Source organism: Cervus elaphus, chromosome 31 (genome assembly GCF_910594005.1).
Source record: "Cervus elaphus chromosome 31, mCerEla1.1, whole genome shotgun sequence".
NCBI classification, from domain to species: domain Eukaryota; kingdom Metazoa; phylum Chordata; class Mammalia; order Artiodactyla; family Cervidae; genus Cervus; species Cervus elaphus.
In genome coordinates, this window is record NC_057845.1 from 37,563,307 (window position 1) to 37,577,407 (window position 14,101).

The window sequence follows — 14,101 nt, forward strand, 5'->3', positions numbered from 1 at the left end:
TGGATCTATCTGAACAAAAACTTTAAGCATCTCTATTCCAGATGAATTGACAATTATATCACTGCTTGAATAAAGAGGAATTTTGTTCTGATAAGTACTTGTGGAAAATTATTAGGTGAAATCCTATAATGAAAATGCAGTTACAGTTTATAGAAGCTACATTTAAATTCACAATATTCTTATCTCAAAAATTTGGAGAGAAATCAATAAGAAAAACTCAATGAGTGGCTATGTTGATTATGTTTTCTGAACTAATATTTAGAGATCTACAATAACAAAGGACTTTTACTTCTCATCTGTGATTTTCCTAAATGGAAAGATGTGAAAGTAAAATGCATCAACTCATCTTTTTTTAGATATGTAATCATATTAAACTAAATCTATATCAGGACCCCTCCCAAAAAGCAATTTCTTTTATAAAATGTTGGCTATTATTACCATTTTCTTCTATGCCTTTATCTAGCAAATCAATACTTAGATTTCTGCTTCTAGGCATCTTAGAATATCATTCACCAAATGAAGATGGAAAAATAAAATAAACAAATCCAAATAATGAACCACACACTTAACCATATATCATACAAAATATTAATTAAAAAATTAAATAAATGAAGACCTAAAACTGTAAAATTTCTATGACCTTAGGTTAGCAAAGATATACTAGATAGGACACAGACACTAAGTATAAAATAAAATATTGATGACATATTAAAAGTATTTTTTTCTTTTCAAAGACAGTTAAAATAATGAAAAGGCAAGCCATGCACTGGGAAAAAATATTTGCAAAGCATATGTCTAATAAAGAAATGGTATACAGAAAATACATAGAACTCAGAATAGTAAGACAAATGACCCAATTAAACATGGACAAAATACTTGAATAGAAAATTCACTACATATGTTATACAAATAAAAAGTACATGAAAAAATATTAAAAAGTTAGTAAGAAAAATGCATAACACAACATCATACCACAACACAACCATTTAAACTAGAATGGTTTAAAGTATTTTTTAAAAACTTATAAGTGCTGGTGAGAATATAGAGCAACTGGAATTCAGATACTGAAGAGGAAATTCAAATTGTATGCAACCTGAAAAGCAGAGTAACAGTTCCTTTTCAAATAAAACCCACTCTCTTACAACCCACTAATTCTACTCATAGACATTTATCTCAGAAAAGGAGAACTCACATCCCCACAAGGTCTTTTTATAGGAGGAGCTTTATTCATTAAGAGCTATAGCAGCTTTATTCATTACAGATAAAAACTGAAAACAACCTAGGTGTCCATCAACTGCAGGATGAACTAAACTCTGAAATAAAAAGAAATGAACTAATAATATGACAAAATAATACTCCACTGATTCAAAGCCCACTGTATAAAAATACATAAAATGTAAGTGACCAATTCCCTGTTTAAATCATAGTATCTATATACTTCTGTCTGATACTTTGTCCCATAAACTATTACGTCTGGGGGTGCGAAGGAACAAATTAATGATATATACAAGAGAATGGGTGAGTTTTAAATCATCAAGTTAGAGGGAAGAAGCTGAACTTTAAGTAGAGACTATGTACCTACACACAGCTCTGCCGCTCAGTTGTGTCCGACTCTTTGCAGCCCTGTGGACTACAGCCTGCCAGGCTCCTCTGCCCATGACGTTTTCCAAGCAAGAATACTGAAGTGGATACTCCAAGGGATATTCCCAAGCCAGGGATCGAACCCACATCTTTTGCATCTCCTGCATTGGCAGGTGGGTTCTTTGCCATCTGGGAAGCCCACCTACACACTACGTGATTCTACTTAAATGACAGTTTTTAAAAGGCAAAGTAGAGCTAAAGAAAGTGGTTGCCAGAGGTCAGCTAGGAATAGGGAAGAGGAATTAACTTACATCCAAAAAAAAGAAACCCAGCTCTGGAGGTGATAAAAATGTTCTGATTGTGCTGCTGGTTCAATCCATGTTGTTTTTGTACACTTAAAATCAGTAATTTCATAGGTTATAACTCCTTGTTACGGACTAAATGTGTCCCACCCCCAAAATCTGTTAAGTTGAAACACTACCCTCTTGTGTGGTGGTATTAGGAGGTGGTGCCTTTGGGAAGTAATTAGGTTTAGATGAGGTCATGAGGGTGGAGCCCCATGTGGGGATTAATGCCCTTATAAGAAGAACAGATATTGGGGCTTGCTCTATCTTTGTCAGATGAGGATAAACCAAGGATGCGGCCATATGCAAGCCAGAAAGAAGACTTGCTCACCAGGAACTGAAAAGGCTAGCACCTTGACTGTAGACTTCTCAGTCTCTAAAACTGTAAGAAATAAATAACCATTGCTTAGGCCACCCAGTCTATGATATTCTGTTATAGCAGTCTTAGAAGACTAAGACATCCATTGAAGTTTATTTTAAAATTAATAAGTAAGTGGGCAAACAAAAGTTAGGTTTTGACCTCAAATTACTGGTGATGTGGAATAACATTTCCTTAATGTACACTTAAAACTGCTTGAGTAAAACTGAAAATGCCTCTTGTTGTGGTCAAAAAAGTCTACTGGGGATGAAGCATGTAACAAAGGCTACCCAGGAAGACCTGGACCATGAATTTGGGGGAACACATTAAAGTATTAGGCCGCGGTTCAGGAGTGGTGGCATAGGAGAGAGAGCTGGCAATGTTATCCTGCTATACAGAATAGCAGCCAAGGCTGAGGCAAATTTCCCCATTCGTAATTCCTTCTACGTCCATCTGCCAAGAAAAACTGAACAGCAGCAGCACCAGCTGTTCCTGTTGCTCCACAGATTGCAGGCCTTGTTTCCCGAATTAACCGACGCTTACCCACGGAGTTTGCAGAAGACAGGAACTAAGTCAAGATGGGGTCTGGGAAGAGGGAGAAAGTAACAAGGAAGTAGGATCACAAATAAAGGAGCAGACAGCAAGGAGATGCCTGTCTGAAGGACGAGCAGCACACTCTGCTGAGGAATTGGCACAAGGTCAACTTGCATAAGCAAACGGGGACGGGGAGTAAAAGTGCAGTAAGACTGTGATTAGTACTCTGCCTCTCCCATTTCAGAAGAGAAAAGGAGAAATTGAAGAGTAAAATAATAAAGCATTATTAACACCGTCCATATGCCAAGCAACAAACTCAATGTACTGCATCTCATTAGACAGATGCTCAAGGGTAATGGACGAAATGAATTGTATCCACGGCAGGTATCGCCGTAAATATTAAGATGACAATTCTTACTGTCTTCCTAAGAAAAGCACCTTGTTTTTTCTGGAGTCTCCTTTGTTCTGTTTTGAAAATTATATCCCTCAGTCCACATTCCTTTGGTTCCTGGAGCAGAAATGCTTTCCTGTAGCTAGTGGCTACTCTAAGGGCCAGCATATTCCAAAGTTACCTGCTGAATATGTGAACTAAAAGCTCTTGAAAGGGTAAATTCTGTTGGGAAGATGAAAAAAGGAAACCCACTTCTTCTCCTTTCTCTTACTCACCCCTTCCTTTCTCTATTTTCCACTAACTTCCGTCTCCTGGTTTGGGGATCACCACAGACACCCAGAGCAGGTAGGAATAATCCCCACAGGCTGTCATATCAATAGATGACAATACAATGAGGGACTCATTTGAAAAAAATATGTCCATCTCAATATCCTCTCAAGTAATCCACTCTGAACAAAGAACATGACGGATACAATGTACATTACTCCATGTCATATCACTCGTAGAGGTGGGGTAGAGGGATCTAACCAATCTATTGGTTTTAGTCTTGAATATAAAAGTTTAAAGCAATTATTGGTGCTCCATAGTATGGTTTTTGGAAGTTATAGGTGAAAAGTTTGTTTTTTTTTTAATTTACCCTATTCAATTTATATTCACAATTCTTAAAATGAGAAATATGTGACTTTATTCTGTACAACGTTAGAAGGTGAATATTCAATTTGCTGTGGAAAGACAAATGAAAATTAATAAAAGGTATAGAAGAATAATTAAAATGATGGCTAAATATATAAATGAGAAATGTATATATCTCCTCTTCCCTATGAAACATAAAATATTTAAAATTATAATTCAAGTAATTCATGCATTTACTATTTAAAAGATAAACAGATATAAACAACTAACTTTAGTTTATAAGATACAATAGACACTTCCTCAGTTATCAAACAATAAATGTAATTATCAAGAGTTTTATTGTCAACAAATTATTTGGGCGTGAGGGTCACTGTCAGTGAGCCTTAATTTTCTCAGCTGTATTCTAAAATGATCCTGATTTTTATAACATCTAAAAATTCAGTGTTTTTCCTTTAAAAACAGAAAACAATAAACTTATAAATAAATTTATAAATAATCTATGTAAATTATAAAGCTCTGCAATCAACATCTGAAAATAAAACAAATACATATGCATAGTGACATGGTTCAAACATTTTATTTCCTGTCCCCATGAGGGCATTGATTTCATTGGTTTTATTCTGCAGTGTTCCTAAGGGCTTCAAAATGTTTATGTATTCTACTGCTGGAGCAAATAGTAAATGCCATTTTCAATTATTCACATCCAAGATAAATTTTTCTTGAGACAAGATTATGGGAATCTTTTGAAAACTAACCTTAGGAAAATAAATTTAAATTCTCCCTCACAAAATCATCATAAATATAGTTTCAGGTAGGTAGAATACTATCACGATTAACAGAGTAAAATATTGCTGAGAGCTTGATGTGTAAGATCAGGGCTATCAGAGTTTAAATCCTACTCTACTGCTTCTTCCTGGTAATATAATCTTGAAGTTATTCAAACTTTCAAACTCTGCATTAGTTTTCCCTTCAGTTAAATGAAAGGAAACAGAACCTCAGCAATTAACTGCATTCCTGTGAGTAGGAAATGATAAATGCATAAAGTAGGTGGAAGAGTGCATTGCTGTTGTTGTTGCTTACTTGTCAAGTCGTGTCGGACTCTTTTGCAACCCCATGGACTGTAGCCCACCAGGTTCTTCTGTCCATGCAGTTTCCCAGGCAAGAATACTGCAGTGGGTTGCCATTTCCTTCTCCAGGGGATCTTCCCGACTCAGGGACTGAACTCGTGTCTCCTGCATTGGCAAGTGGATTCTTTACCACTGAGCCACCTGGGAAGCCCAGAAGAGTACACCACATGGCACAAACATGAATGAATGTCAGCTATTTATTTCTGAACAAATTTTTATGAAATGATTACTGTGCTCTGGGCACTGTTCCAGTTGCCTGAGACACAGTAGTGAACATGAGGTTAAAATTACTTCCCTTACAACTGATTTACTTTGTGGTACAGCAGAAACTAACGCAACACTGTAAACCATCTGTATTCCAGTAAAAATTAGTTTAAATAAGATACTCCAAAGGCAAACAAATTTAAAAAATAAAATGGCTTCCTTCAAGACGATTACATTCTAAGATGAACAATAAGCAGCGTACAAAATACATATTCTGCTTATGAAAAGTATCAGAGACAAGAAATCTGAGTGGCAGAAGCAATTTCAGCTAGGATGCTAGGGAACTATTGCTGAAAATGTGGCGTATGTGCAAAAGAACTTACAGGAAACGAGAGAGCAAAGTATGAAGTTTTCTCCAGGAAGAAAGTCTTCTAAGCAGAGGAAACTGCAGTGTAGAGGCCATGTGCAGAAAGTGGGTTAGACCTGCGAGAGGGACAAGACTCATCAGTGTGTCTGGGATGGACTGAGCACAGCGTGCATAACACATGCAGTCAGACAGGTGAGATCAGGCGTGGGCAGCAGTGGGCGGCACAGGGAGCAGGGCATTGCGGGTGATAGTTATTCAAGAGCTTGTACTAGAAATGGGAGGTACTGGGGTGGATGGGGGAGTGTGGTTTAAGCAGAGATGCAGCACAGTCTGACTTATAGTTTACCAAGATTCCTGTAGCTAATAATAAACAACAGTGTCCTCCGGTCATCATTCCCAACGCAACTCTCTAATCCAGTTAAAGAACTGCTTCACTTCATTCTCTTCTGAAACTTTCAGGGCTAATTATAAAGAGTTCTACATCACTGTAACCACCCACACTTTAGAAGAGAACTTCCCATTCACACACATTCTGGACACCCTAATTTCTACTTGTACTACATCCATCACCTTTTGGAGACACAATTTACAGAATGTTAGATTATGAAAAGTGTACACACTTTGTAGTATCCAAATGAGAATGTGCAAGGACTCAGAGAAAATATTCTCCAAGTCTTGTAGAGAACACCAGGGCGGCCTTTGTGGTTTTCTCCTCAGTAACATCTACAGCTCAGTGATAACTCGATGTCCCTGTTCCTCCAGCTGACAGGTTATAAACATTCAAGAAAACAGTGAGGGCATCCGCCAGCGTGGGACGCCTGATGGCAGGCGCACCACGGCAAGCCAGCGCCCCTCTTGTTTCTCACAAGAGCTAAAGCATCAGGGAAGCGGCGAAGTCAATCAGCCAACAGCTTGTGGTGCTTTCATTTCAAGCCTGCAGAGCATTTAAACTTTCTGAGGAGAGAGGATTGTCTCTGGCCCCAGTTCCTACCCTCTTAAAACCAGCTGTCCTCCAGCCACTCTCCATTCTCCATGAGGCACCCCGCTTAGCGAATTCCACTTCCCCCTAAAGGCCAGTCAGAGCTGCTGGGAAAGGCGAGCACTTCAAAGTAACACCGAGGTCTGGTCAATGTTCCCGTCACTTCAGAAAGCACTTGCCTGCTCAGAGATAAGGAGGGAAGCTGCAGAGGCCCTGGGAGCTTACGGCATCGCTGCACTGCTCCCACCTGCCTTTCTGTTTCACCCAGAAACTTGAGTCATTTGGGAGGCACGCTTCTTGAAAAGTTGAACACAAATAACAACTGTCTGGGAAAACAGAACAGAAATCTTCGCTATTGTGACTCAGAAGGGTGGGAACATGCCTGTGAAACAGATGTAATACCGAAGACTTGTGACTGCTGGGTCTTGAAAATCTTAGAGTGTTTTCTGACTGCCAATTGTGTAATTGTCTGGCAGGACCGAACTCCCAACTATTTTCTCAACATTAGAGAACACATTTCTTTTTCCCCTTTACCTTCTCTGTGAATGAAGATTTCCCTTTTCCACAATCCCAAATTGTAATTCAACAATTACAATTAACTCTGAGATGATTTCCTCAACAGTGCTTTGCTAAGTTGTTTGACTCTTTGTGATCCTACGGACCGTAGCCCTCCCGGCTCCTCTGTTCACGCGATTCTCCAGGCAAGAATACTGGAGTGGGTGGCCATGCCCTCCTCCAGGGGATCTTCCCAACCCAGGGGTCAAACCGACGTCTCACGTCTCCTGCAATGGCACGCGGGTTCTTTACTACTAGCATCACCTGGGAAGCCCCTCCTCAGCGGGGAGAGGAATTAACTGAACTGGTGGAGATTCTCTCTGGGTAGAGACTGGCACAGGAATCCAGCTGCTCCCTTTTGTTTCAAAGAATAAACACAGCTTACTTCATTTCACCTCAGATCATATACTGTAAGCAATGATATACATACATTCCCTTTCCAAAGACATTCAGTAAGGAGGACATTCACGTGTTATATGTGGGTTGACACTTTCTTGGGATATAGCTACACAAACCAATCCACTAAGAATATACAATCACTTCTAAGTTAGTGGTGCAATAAAGTTAAATCATCATCATTCACATAAAAATTCAGTAACATTCCCAAACGAAGAAACAAGTGGCATTAAACAACTTCTGCTCTTATTAAATTACTATCATAAGCAAAACAATTTTCTTTTTTAAAGTATCTGTTCTCTATCTTTATAATCTTCCTGCAAATCGTCCCACACTTATCAAGCCACATAAAGCTTACACAACCCATATTCGTCCACATCTAAATAACATGGGCTTGCCTGACAGGCACAAGAAATGCTAATCAAATAATAAATAGCCACCCCTTTTTTATGAATAAAGTGACACCTAGCCTTTCTCCTCCCTTGCCACTTTCTCAAAGGCCTCTCCTTCATCAGACCATCAAATCTACCTTTTCTTTTTAAACTTCCCATCAATGATCATCACTGGTAATTGGCAACCATCATTTCTGATGACCTGGACTATTCAAAGACAAAAATATGTTATTTTAATATCATTTTAATTCATGGATAATTTGATATAACAATACACTGACATGCATTAAGAATGATGTGACCTAGTTTTCTAAAAATTTATAGTCAATTAGTAAACAAAGTATGATGTCCCTTTCTTCAGTATCACCTTATCCCTGGCCCTGTCTATATTCTCATTCTGCCACTCTAAGTCTTCTATTATCAAATCCTAAAGTTCCTACTCCACCCATCCACAGTTCTAACCCTCAACCCACTCACAGCCCTATTCTACCTATGAGTCTATCACTCATCCTCTCCTAATTGATCAAAATGGCAACTTCCATTAGGCTGAAATCTCTACTTTTGTGCTGAATGGGCATATCATAGGCAGAATAATCATTAATATGCCATCTTTTACAACGGGGTGGCCCAGTTACATCTTAAGATATCATAAATTCATAATTATAGCATAAAAGAACTTCAGAATCAAAAAGATTGTGGCAATCACTTAAAACTCCTAATCTTATTTTTTTGTATTTGCCTTGTTATGGACATCTATGCATGAGTTCAGTTAGTCAAAATCATTAGCTTGTGACATAGTCTATTTGTCCATGAAAGGTCCCTACTGTACATAATTTTATTCTTTCCTCCATTCCTGGTATCATTCCCATTCCTTTCATTCTCATTGGATACCCACTACAGTACATGTCATTGAATACTTTTGTATGTTTGAAAAAATAATAGAATTTTATGGGATTTAAATGTGCACAAAACTACAGGTTTATAATACTAATACTTTTATGTTTTGTTTTTCTTTTCATTCTACGCTTGTAAAGTATGTTGCTATAAATATATCTCATTCAATGCTTCTAACAGTGGAATAGTATTCCATGGTGTGTGTGTGTGTATATATATATATATAAAATCATGCTTTACTTTTTTATTCTGCTAGTGAAAAACAACTAGTATTCTCCATCTGTCTACTGTAATAAACATGTGTAGAATTATTACTCAAATAAGACATTTCTAGGGAGGATATTTATAAATGGACTATTTTAAAAAGACGAACATGGGATTAAGGGGAACCACAAGAGGTGTTTCAGTAGCCCAAGGTAGAAGCAGGAAAGCTCTACAACCAGTAGGTTGAAAAGAATAAGTGCAGGGAGTTATTGCTAAACCTGAAAAAGGGAAGAGCTATGCTGAATCTACAACCAGAGAGGAGGAGTGGGGATCTGGGGTGGAGGAACAGAGCAGTTCAAGCTGCTTTTAGGGGTCTCTGAGGTTCTATTCATTTTTCTTCACTCTTTATTTCTCTCTGTTCCTCAGACTAGATAATCTCCACTGACCTACACTGAGGACTGCTGGGTCTTCTGCCAGCTCAAATCTGCTGTTGAGCCCTCTAGTGAAATTTTCATTTCACTGATTACAGATTTCAACTCCAATGTTTTTACTTGTTTTTGTTTTTAATGATTTCTATTTCTTTACTGATGTTCTCTCTTTAGTGAGACATCATTCTCATATGTTTTTTTAGTTCTTTAGAGATGGTTCCCTTTAGTTCTTTGAACATACTAAAAATAGCTGATAAGGTTTTTCTAGTAAATCCAATGTCTGGACTTCCTTGGGGACCCTTTCATTCTATTCCTTGTTTTTTATTTTCCCTCCAGCATATGGACCATACCTTCTTGCTTCTTACAAGTCTTTTTATTTTTTTAATTGAAATCTAGACACTTTAAATCACATAATGTGACCATTTAGACCCCACCTGCCCTCAGCGTGGGGCACTTGCTGTTTGTCGTTACTGCTGCTGCTGTTTGTTCAGTGACTTTCTTGAACCCATTTCGTAAAGTACATATTTCTTGTAGCCAGTTAGTACTTAAGTCTCTGCTTGATCAGTTTAATCATCTAATGATTAAATAGAGATGTCCTTAAATACCTTGCAGCATTTCACCCAAGGACTACGCTTGTGTGTTGTGGCACATCTTCACTAATGTAATTAGTGATGCAAAATTCTATTCTGCTTTAGTCTTTACTTTATGTGTGCTCAGAGCTTCAAGATCCATCAAAGATGAGATTCAGAGACTTCTCAGGTCTTTCTTGGACATACACACAGTCTTGTACATGCGTGCAGCCTTCTAGACTCCGAAGATTACTTCAAGGCTTTCAAAAGCCTTTCCTGGCCATCTCATTACCCAATGTGTCCTTTTAAGTTTTTTGGTTGCTTCTTGTTGATCCCAACATTTATCACTGTTCAGGGAGCTTCAAGATTTAAAAATTACCACTGACTGTTTTCAACCAATACTTCAAGGAAAAAGCCATTCACAATGATTGAGCTCTAAATCCGGTTAAGTAAAAAGAACCCTGCAAGTGGGGATTTCCAAGGAATTGCCAGACCAACGTGACAATGACAACTCTCTGAGAATGACGCTCCTACAGAGTCTCAGATTTCCTCTGCTCCCTTCAATGAACGCTTGGCTACAGGAGGCCCTCACAATGACTAACACTGTGAAAACCGCTGGTTTTCAAGACGACCGCAGGACCGGAGAGGAGGGGACGGCACTGCAGCAAGGCAAGACACCAGATCACTACTGCTGCTGCTGCGTGGCCTTCTTCTCCCCAATAAATGCTCCTCAGATGTGTGCAAGCCTTTGGTTAATTCCCGAAGTTCTGAAAAGTTGACTTCGATCATTTTTACCAATGCTCTCACTGCATTAACAAACAAGAGGCTTTTCAGAGCTCCTTACTCTATAATCCTCACTGATGTTACTATGTTAAATTTTCAGTTTGGAATATACCCATATATTTAATCTTCCAGCCATCAGTTTTCTAAGGTATACTTTTATGAAATGTGCTATGTTTATGCTCCTATAGATCAACTGTGAATTTTCTCCACCTTGCTTTGTGACCCAAGAAACAGACCTGGATGGACTGCTTCAATGAGACTATTTTGCCTGCTTTCCAGGTATACTCAGACAGTGGGAGATACCAGCATGAGACTGGTGAGCAGGAGGAGAGATGCAGGGAAAAATTATTACCCCAACTGCTTCCCTTCTAGACCATGACTGGGCAGTGGCTGCATTCCTCCACCACATGCCTCTACCACAGGTGCAGTTCTGATGCTTTCTGATAACCGTTCCTTCTTCTGGTTTCTTTGGACCTATGAGTGACACAGGCTGCCCACTGTTTCTAATACCAGGTGCTTCATCAAACTCTGTCCCTTAACTCTGCCCAGATTCTGTAAAATAGTTCTTCTACTCACTGTCCAATGTGTAAAATTTTATATGTGATTAAATGTGTTTGTTTTTGCCTACAGATTTATGCTTTTGATACCTTAGTTAAAAACTCCTCTCCCAAGTGCAAAAAGTTATTTTCTGAAATTTTCTGCTACTAGCTTTATTCTATTTATTCACGTACATGTCTTAATCCTTTCACACTCACTATTATGTGAAGGCAGAGGTTAGAGGTAGATATCTGTACTAGCTTCCTGTTGCAGCTAAAACAAACTACTTCTAACGAATGACTTAAAATAATCTAAGTTTATTTCCTCACAGTACTGAAGCACATAAACCTGAAACAGGCTTCACTGAGCTGAAAGCAAGACGTCAGAGGAGCCATGCTCCCTCTCCAGGCTCTAGACGATGATTCACTTCCTTGCCCTTCTGGTTCCTAGAGCTGCATTCCCTATGTTCCTTGGCTCATGGCCTCTTTCCCCACCTTCAAAGCCAGTAGCATAGCATCTTCAAATTTCTCTGCTTTCATCTTTACATCGTCTTTTCTCTTATAAGTACCTTATTGATTTCATGAGACCTATTGGATAATCTGAGATAATCTTATCTCAAAAATCCTTAAGATATGAAAAGTCTCCGTTTTGTAAAGTAACAGTCACAGGTTATGTGGATTAGAATTCAGAACTCTCTGAGTGAATCATTATTCAGGCCACCAAGTATCCAGCCATATTTTATTCTATACGTGAGCTAGTTTTCTTAATGTCATCCATTAACCATTTCCCCGACTGGTTTATACTGACAATTTCCTCAAAAAGAGTCTTTCACAACATATTGCTTTATTTTTGAGCACTCTAGTCCAGTGGTTCTCAACTAGGGGCAATTTATCTCCAAAAGGACATCCGTAGAACCCAGAGAACAGTTTGCTTGGGAGTGGGGACTAGGGTGCAAATCCTACTGAAATCAGCTGAGTTGAGGCCTAAACATATTTCACTGCACAGAACATCGCCAACCCCATTCCCCACAACAAATTATCAGGCTCAAAATATGAATAATACTGAAGTTGAGGAGTCCTGTTTCAGTATGTTCTATAGATATGTAGGCTATGCCTATCCCAGTGCCAGATTATTCTTATTACTACATATTTGTATATATACTTTCATATATTTTAGGATTCGCCTCCCTCTAAGTTAAAAACACACACACACACACACAGATGTGCCATAGAAACTTTATAATAAGCTGGATTTTTATAAATAATCTGCTGGCGTTTCAGGCATTCATATTGATTTTTTTAGATTAATATTGGAAGAATAAACAGTTTGACAGTGTTAATGATGAGAAGGAACTCTGGATGGCCCTAAAGAATCCTTCTGTGCTCCTGGTCATTAGCTTATCAACAGACTGGCTCAGCCTTTGGCTGATGTCAGCATTCTGGGCACACAAGTCTGTTCCCATGACCCCTGTAAGCAGACCTTGGTCACTCATATGCATAGTCCTCAGGGTTGGTCCCTGGCTGGAAAATCTGATACTTGATCACCCTTCTTCTCTATCAACCACTCTAGAGTCACCTTCCTTCAGCTAATTTCTGTTTTGTGTGTGTGTGTAGTCGCTTCAGTTGTGTCCAACTCGTTGAGACCCTGTGGACTGTAGCTGACCAGGTTCCTCTGTCCAGAGGATTCTCCAGGCAAGAATACTGTAGTGGGTTGCTGTTTCCTTCTCCAGAGGATCTTCCCAACCAAGGAATCGAACCCATGTCTCTTATGTCTCCTGCACCGGCAGATGGATTCTTTACCACTAGCACCACCTGAGAAGCGCTGGTTGGGTAGCATTTCTGGTGGGGTGTCTCATCCTTGCTTTTCAAATGATGGCTCCTCTAGCAATGAAAATCCTAACACCAGCAGTTTGTAGAATGTGGATGGCTCCTGATATCCTATGACAGTATAATATAATGGCTAAAATTTTCACTGGTGATAAACTTGGATGTCATTACTGCTAGAAACGGGCCCAAATGGCAGCTACAATATATCTAATACTAGAAAGAAACCAAGTGGTGCTACTAGTAAAGAACCCGCCTGTCAATGCAGGAAACATAAGAGACGTGGGTTCAATCCCTGGGTCAGGAAGATCCCCTGGAGGAGGGCATGGCAACCCACTCCAGTATTCTTGCCTGGAGAATCCCATGGATAGAGGAACCTGGCAGACTACAGTTCATGGGGTAGCAAAGAGTCACACACAACTGAAACAACTTAGCACACAGAAAGAAACCAGGGAAATGATTTTATAAAGGACTGGGTATTAGGTGAATACTCCTGAACTATCTTGATTAATTGAAGAGAGATAGTGACAGGTTCTCTATGATTAGTCATGAATCAAGGAAAAATGAGAAAAGTACTTAAGAAAAAGTATCAGCATCATCCCTATCCGAACTTCATCAACTGACTCCAGGCATAGAAGAGTCCTTTAACTTTGTTTTGTTAGACAACATTATCCCTCTAGATTTTGTTGTTTAGTCACTAAGTCGTGTCCACATACTTTGCGACCCCATGGACTGTAGCCTACCAGGCTCCTCTGTCCATGGGATATCCCAGACAAGAATAGAAGAGTGATCTTCCTGACCCAGGTAACAAACCTGAATCTCCTGCATTGGATTCTTTACCATTGAGCCACCAGGAAAGCCCCCTCTAGAACTTAGCTTCTTCATAATTCAATGTATCCACAGCTTTCTGGTGACTTTTAGGAAAGCATAATTTTTAGCTTTTTCAGAACTTCTTGTTGTTACAGCAGTTTGAGAGTTTTTAAAATATGTCCACAAATCCTT